The following is a 7,142-nucleotide window of genomic DNA, read 5'->3' on the forward strand; positions in this document are numbered from 1 at the left end:
GAGTGAGCAGATCCAAGATTCCAGAAGATAAGATCTCGGCACCTGAGTCCGAGAAGAGAAGAGCACAATGAGCAGATCTCAGATCCCAAAAGATAAAAAAGAAACACACAAGATCAGACTAAAGTTGGCCAGAATTGAGAAGTATGCTAAGGCCGAGGAAGACATGCCGGGAACAAAGGCATCGGAACAAGAAAAGAGAAATGGCTCGCCGATGCGAGGCCAAAAATCAAACTCAGGTTGGAGCCAAGTAAGATCAATAGAGAAACCAAGGCCGACAACCTCGGCGACAAGGTCAAAGCTACATGTATGATGAGAACCCAAGTGGATTTTAAGTTCACACTGGGGGCGTAGAGAAGAAGAATGCGTTTACCACTTGTTGAAATTTGTAGCAATTTACAAGTTGGTTAAACCAAGATGATGCTTAACCGAAGTTAAGCCGAGATGATGCTTAACCGAAGTTAAGCCCAGACGATGCTTAACCGAAGTTAAGCCGAGATGATGCTTAACCGAAGTTAAGCCCAGATGATTTTAACTGAAGTGAAACCGAGACGATGCTTAACTGAAGTTAAGCCAAGATGATGCTTAGTTGAAATTAAGCTGAAATGGTTCCTTACCTTCACTTGTTGAAATTTGTAGCAATTTACAAGTTGAAGTTAAGCTGAGATGGTTCCTTACCTTCACTTGTTGAAATTTGTAGCAATTTACAAGTTGAAGTTAAGCTGAAATGATTCCTTAATTCACTTGTTGAAATTTGTAGCAATTTACAAGTTGGAATTAAGCTGATTCCTTAATTCACTTGTTGAAATTTGTAACAATTTACAAGTTGGAATTAAGCTGATTCCTTATCTTCACTTGTTGAAATTTGTAGCAATTTACAAGTTGGAGTTAAGCTGATTCCTTATCTTCACTTGTTGAAATTTGTAGCAATTTACAAGTTGAAGTTAAGCCGAGATTACTGGTTCTCTTCACTTGTTGAAATTTGTAGCAATTTACAAGTCAAAATGAAACCGAGGTTATAGTTTGCACACTTATAGTAATCTACAGGTTGGTCCAACCAAAGAAGATGCTTAACACTTGTTGAAATTTGTAGCAATTTACAAGATAATGTTGAGCTGACATGTGATCATCTGTTGAAATTTGCAGCAATTTACAGGTTGAGGTAAAAGCTAAGTATATTGTTTAAACACTTGTTGAAATTTGTAGCAATTTACAAGTAGATCATTGTTATAACTTGAGAAAAATTTACAGTATATGTTAACACTTGTTGAAATTTGCAGCAATTTACAAGTAGGCTAGACCGAGATCACCGTTTAAATACTTGTTGAAACTTGAGAAAAAGTTTGCAAAAGTTAACATTGAGTAGTATATGTTCCACACTTGTTAGAATTTATGAAAAGTTTGCAGGTCAGTATCTTGCCGAAGTAAAAGTTTTGTAGCTATTATACCCGAGGTATGTAACCCCGAGAAGATTGCACAAAGGAGGCAAAGTATGAAAGGCATGCAAAATATTCTAAGTATAGAATCATGCAAGAGCAGTTAGAAGAAGATCAAGACAGAATTCATGGTGATTGACACGCCTTCACCTTACAACATCATCTTGGGAAGGCCATGGTTGCATGCAATGGGGGCAGTTCCCTCAACGTTGCATCAACTATTGCGGTTCCCCACAGTACATGAGATTGAAGAAGTCAGAGGAGACCAACTGCAGGCAAAGAATTGCTCCATGGCAGCAATGAAAACTACCTGCAAAATTCGGGAACCAGGGAAGGCAGAGATTGAAGACGAGGACATGGAGGTCCCAGATGATGTTGGCAAGGAGCCAGCCAAAAAGAGTGAAGAGACACTAAAGAAAATCCTCGTCTAGGAGGGCGACGATGAGCGCTTCATTCAGAGAAGGAAAGTTGAATTAGACATTGAAAAACAAGAAGGCACATCGGCCATATGCAGAGTTTACATTATCTAAAGAACAAAAAGGTACAAGAGTACAAGCGACAAAAAAAAAAGAAGGAAAAACTTCAAAAACTGAGATGATGCTTAACCGAAGTTAAGCCGAGATGATGTTTAACCGAAGTTAAACTGAGGTGATGTTTAACTGAAGTTAAACTGAGATGATACTTAACCGAAGTTAAACCGAAATGATGTTTAAATTCTGAGCGAATTTACAAGTTAAAGAGTGCACAAAGTTAAATGTCGGCAAAAGATTCGCCGGAGTCAAACGTCGTTTTGATTAGAACCACTAAAGTGCATGCCAGAAGTGGTGACCAGAATTGTGAAAGGAATAAATGCTTCAGGAAACAGCGATGATAGTTTGCAAAGGCCAAGAGAAAGAGGGTCTAAAGGGGGTGAATTAAATACCAGAAGTTTTAATACATTGGCGAAAGAAGAACACATCAGGTCCGTGACTATAGCACGAAGCCCACTTCCCTAATGTGATCCTAACGTTCACATTAGGGGGCAGGGAGAAGGTGCAGGGGGAATGAATGATAATTAAGGAGCAAGGAATGTTAACACTTGTTGAAATTTTTGAGCAAAATTACAAAATGAGTTAACCAAAGATTATGAAGTCTACCACTTGTTGAAATTTGTAGCAATTTACAAGTTTGGTATAGCCGAGATAAACACTGAAAGACGTTTCCGAGATATGATCAACCGGGATGACCAACTAGTTTGTTAAGAGCTGAGAAGGTTGGCAAGTACAAAAATGAAGACCTTAAAGAACTAGGGACTGAAAGCAAGAACGTCGGACTAATCTGCTTCGACGGACGACAATGGTTCAGCCTCGGCAGTCAGTTGGAGGAGCTTCTCTACCGCTACCTCGGCATCAATTTCAAGAAGGAAGCAAACTACTCGGCATTAGCGGTAGGTTGTGTCTCACCCCCAGAAGACAGTTGGAAAGAACTTCTCAGCAGCCTTCTCAGCCACGAGCTCAGTATCGACCTCCTGAAGAGTTTGATCAAAGCTCTTCTTGGCGATTGGCACCTCGGAGTTTGAAGGCAAAGATTGAAAGCAAGAATCTGGAAAAAGACACAAAAACAGAAACATGAATGTAATTCGTAATCAAGAATGATGATGAAGCTATCAAGAAATCAAGGCAAAAAGATTGCACAAGTGTGTCAAGTCAAGAACAGTGGTAGAAATCAACAGATGTGTGAACAGTGTGTATTTAAGAAGATGATTTGGAAATAACGGGTAAAACAAGCAATGGTGATTAACAATGAAGCAGAGCTTCTTGGAAAGCAACAAGAAATAAAACCAGGAGGAACGGTGGCTTACCAGAAAGAGGGAAGCCGGAATGAGAATTGTCGAAGTTTGACGACAATGACAGAATGACGTAAAGCTTCACCGGAGGAGAGAAACGAAGACAGTTGCAGAAGCTTAAAAGCTTGGAACAAATGGCGGATTCAAGCAAAAGAGCTAGAAAGCAAAGAAGCCAGAGGATTAAATGAAAAAAGAGAAAAACAGAAGTCAAGAAGATGACAAAGTTCAAAGAATAAAGCCAAGTGCACAGGCACTAAGTAAGTATGTGAAGAACAAGAAAGTAATGAACCAGATATGATGCTCGCAACAGAAAGCGGATATGACAAAGAACAATTCCAGGCATTTTAGCAAATAAGAAATCAAAAACTTGAAGACAGACGAGAACAGAAGGCCACAGATGGAAAATAAACAGATTTAAAGTAAATCAGAAGAGTTATGAAAGATTGAGCTTAATAAAAAAGTAAGAGTTTATGAACCTACAAAAGTGAAATGAACGCCGATATGAAAATCGCCGGAGTCAAATAGGTGACTGAAAATCGGGAACTCACCAAAGAGTGTGAGTGGAGCAGTTGCAAAACTCTTGGAGTTTACGAATTAATGGAACCAGAATCTCGGCTAGGAGGTACGATTTCAAGCAGCTTGGAAAGCATGAAACTTGATTCTTGACACCAGTGGACTGTAAAGTCCAGGGAACTTTGAGGTCGGCGAGTTTGATCTCAGACAGAGGGGCACAGGTGAACGAACAGTGTAGGTTCCATCACCTCAGAATGCCGAGGTAATAGAACCTAGGGGGCAGTTGTGAGGATATATTTTCTAAGTACCAAGACGTGGCAAGGTGACGCCGACGTGTCAGCCGAGGTGCCACGTGTCCTGGTCGTGATGCCGAGGTGATCTCGGCAAGGCCGAGGTTATCTCCGAAGATATCGGAAACCGAGATAAGCGGATAAGGGACAAGAGTCCTAGAATAAAGAGGGAACTCAACTTGGATATGGACAAGAGTCCTAGATTGGGAGAAGACTTCAGTTTGGGTAAAGATAAGACTCTTAGAGAGTTTATCCTAATCCCACTGGGAGTCCCAGATTAGCAGTAATCCTAAGTCCATTAGAGCCAGGCTCCTTTTGGGACTAGGATTGTATTGGCTATAAAAGAGAGGCACCCCCATGGGTCTAAGATATGCTTTTGATACTCAAGCTTGTGAGTTTAGTACTTGATTTATCTTTAAGAGATATACTGACTTGATCGTCGGAGTGCCCCCGGGTGGTCGAAACCACCACGGGATTCTTATATTTCTGTTGCAGGTCCGTCAGGTGCCATCTATTCTGCCAGTGCTCTCCAGCTGGTTACTAAGCGGGCAGTGTGGTCGGAAAATCACCCACACATGTTGGTTTGCATAAACAAGCTAAACTCACACGCATATTTTATTTAAAAAAATTATTAGGTGTTTTTAAAGTATTGTGTGTTTATATTTTTTCACTAATTATTATTTATTTTGTTTTTCATATGAAAAATCATAATACTTTTGTTGACTATATATTATGTATAAACCTATCGCAGCCTGCAACTATCAACAGACGCGTGGCAACCTAAAGCAATGGCAATAGATTCATGAGATATGGGAATAGTCAAGATATCCAAGGTGACATACACTACTAGAAAAATAATTTTTTGCGCCTATTTTTTTGCGACTGATTATTTAACCATCGCAAAAAATATTATTTGCAATGGCAAATCAACCGAAGCAACTATTGGAACTTATATTTTCAAACAAAAACTTGTGAGCCCACCATTGGGAACCCACTCAGCCCAATTTATATTTTCCTTTTTTTCTTAAACTATCATTTCCTCCAAATTGCTCGATCATTGATTTATATCTTGCCCTAGACTCTTATTTTCCCCAAATCACTTGATTATGTCAGAGTGACCAGGTTCATTGTTAGATCAAGACCCCTCTCTCAATTTTGCTCTGTAGATCACCATGGTCGTCTAAAGAATAGATCTCCAACAGTATGTCTTTCTCTCGTCTCAGTGAGTCTCTTTGAATCATTCATTCGTATATCAACTTATTCATCTCTCTACTTTGATCACTTGAACTCACTGAACTCACTGTAATTCGTATTTAACTTCTTCATTTAAACTCACTGTAATTTGAATCATTCGTTCGTATTGATTTTTCCACTAGGTAGTCTAATTCTGGAAACAAGCTTTGGTTTGAATCAATCCTTCCTCATCTGCTATTAATTTGAGAGAAATGAATCAACAAATGAATCAACAAATGAATATCAGAGAGCATTCACATTATCTTTGGTTTGTTATATCTCAGAGAGAATGACGCTATTAATCAAGAAATTATTCAGTTGAAGAAGGGAATTCATCAACAGGTTACCATGCAGCACTTGCATCAAAGAATATGTCCCTTTTCTCAACTATATTTTACAGTATTTTTCAAGCAAAGTTCATTAGTCCAAGCAAAATTGTTGCAACCTTGTTTGAATATTTTTCTCTTTACATATCTTTCTGTCTCACTTGTAGCATCAACATGCTCTGTTCTTAATATATTTTACAGTATGCTCCTATAGTCTATAAGATCTATGGAGGACTTCTGGTGCCACATAACATGCACTTCCATATATTTCATTTTAAAAAAAGAAACATCTTATGAATTCAATGCTAATATTGTTGATGAGATTGAGCACATGCACAATCACAATAATCCATGCAAGTAGCCTTTTTAAAGGATTGAATATGAAAACTCACTATTGTTTTTATTTTTGTTTTGGAGGATTCATGTTCAATTCTCACAAGAAACAAAATACCCGAGCTTAACTGATACATATGTGAGTTTATTACACTAATTCAAAATTTATTCAAAAAGCCTTATACTCACCGGCAGTGAGTCCTGTCATAAAAATATGTATGTATGATCATAGCATTATTGCAAAATTTCACATGAGTGCACAACAAAGACTACAGTGGAGTATCAGGTGCCATTTCTAGAACTGAGCAGAGTAGTAATTAGTATTAGAAATTTAGAATTTCACATAAACACATCCTCTAATAAGTTTTTACTACATACACAGATAAGTACATAGGTAGAGGCAGACAGTAAGTAAAAGGTAATAAGGGATGGATAGATGATGAGGATGATAGGATAAAGATAAGATTACACAAGAGAGAGAGAGAGAGAGAGAGAGAGAGAGAGAGAGAGAGAAGCATGCTCGCTATCACTATGAGCACAGCAGTGGATCTTGTTTCTCGAGATGCTTGAAGTAAATTTTTTTTTTTCACCTCCTTGAGCATGTTATTGTGTTAATATGTGCATGTTTATTGGAACATCCGTATTCAAGCAAGGGATTGATTGCTGGTGTTACTTAGATTGGTTGATTATACTAGCATTCACATATTCTCCGTGTCATGGTTCTGTGGGTTACTTTTTAGGATATTGTTACTGTGAAAGTCATTACTATGCAAGTAATAGCAGTAGGAGTCTATCTCCCTCAATTAGTGAATGTGATGTGACCTAGAAGCTAGATCTTTAATAACACCAAAATTATGTTTACCATATTGTCACTGTGGTCATTTGATTCACCCATGCTTTCTCATTCAAACTGTCACCTAAAACTGGAAATCTGCAATCCATTTCTAGATATATCTCTGCCATAGTTTTGATCACTAAATCTCATGGTCATATCCTGGTTTTTTTCATATAAATTTGCAGGCTTTTACTTATTAAACATAACCAATGTTTGTAGCATGTATCATGCCTGTGAAACCATCTCGACCAAGTTATTTGATTCATTTCTCTAGTATGAGATGATTTTGGTAATCAATGAACCTGCAATAATTGTTTTCTTTTTTCTTTTTCTTTTTATTTTATTTTATTATTA

This window comes from Camellia sinensis, chromosome 4, assembly GCF_055761805.1.
Source record: "Camellia sinensis isolate YWXY chromosome 4, ASM5576180v1, whole genome shotgun sequence".
Classification (NCBI taxonomy): Eukaryota; Viridiplantae; Streptophyta; class Magnoliopsida; order Ericales; family Theaceae; genus Camellia; species Camellia sinensis.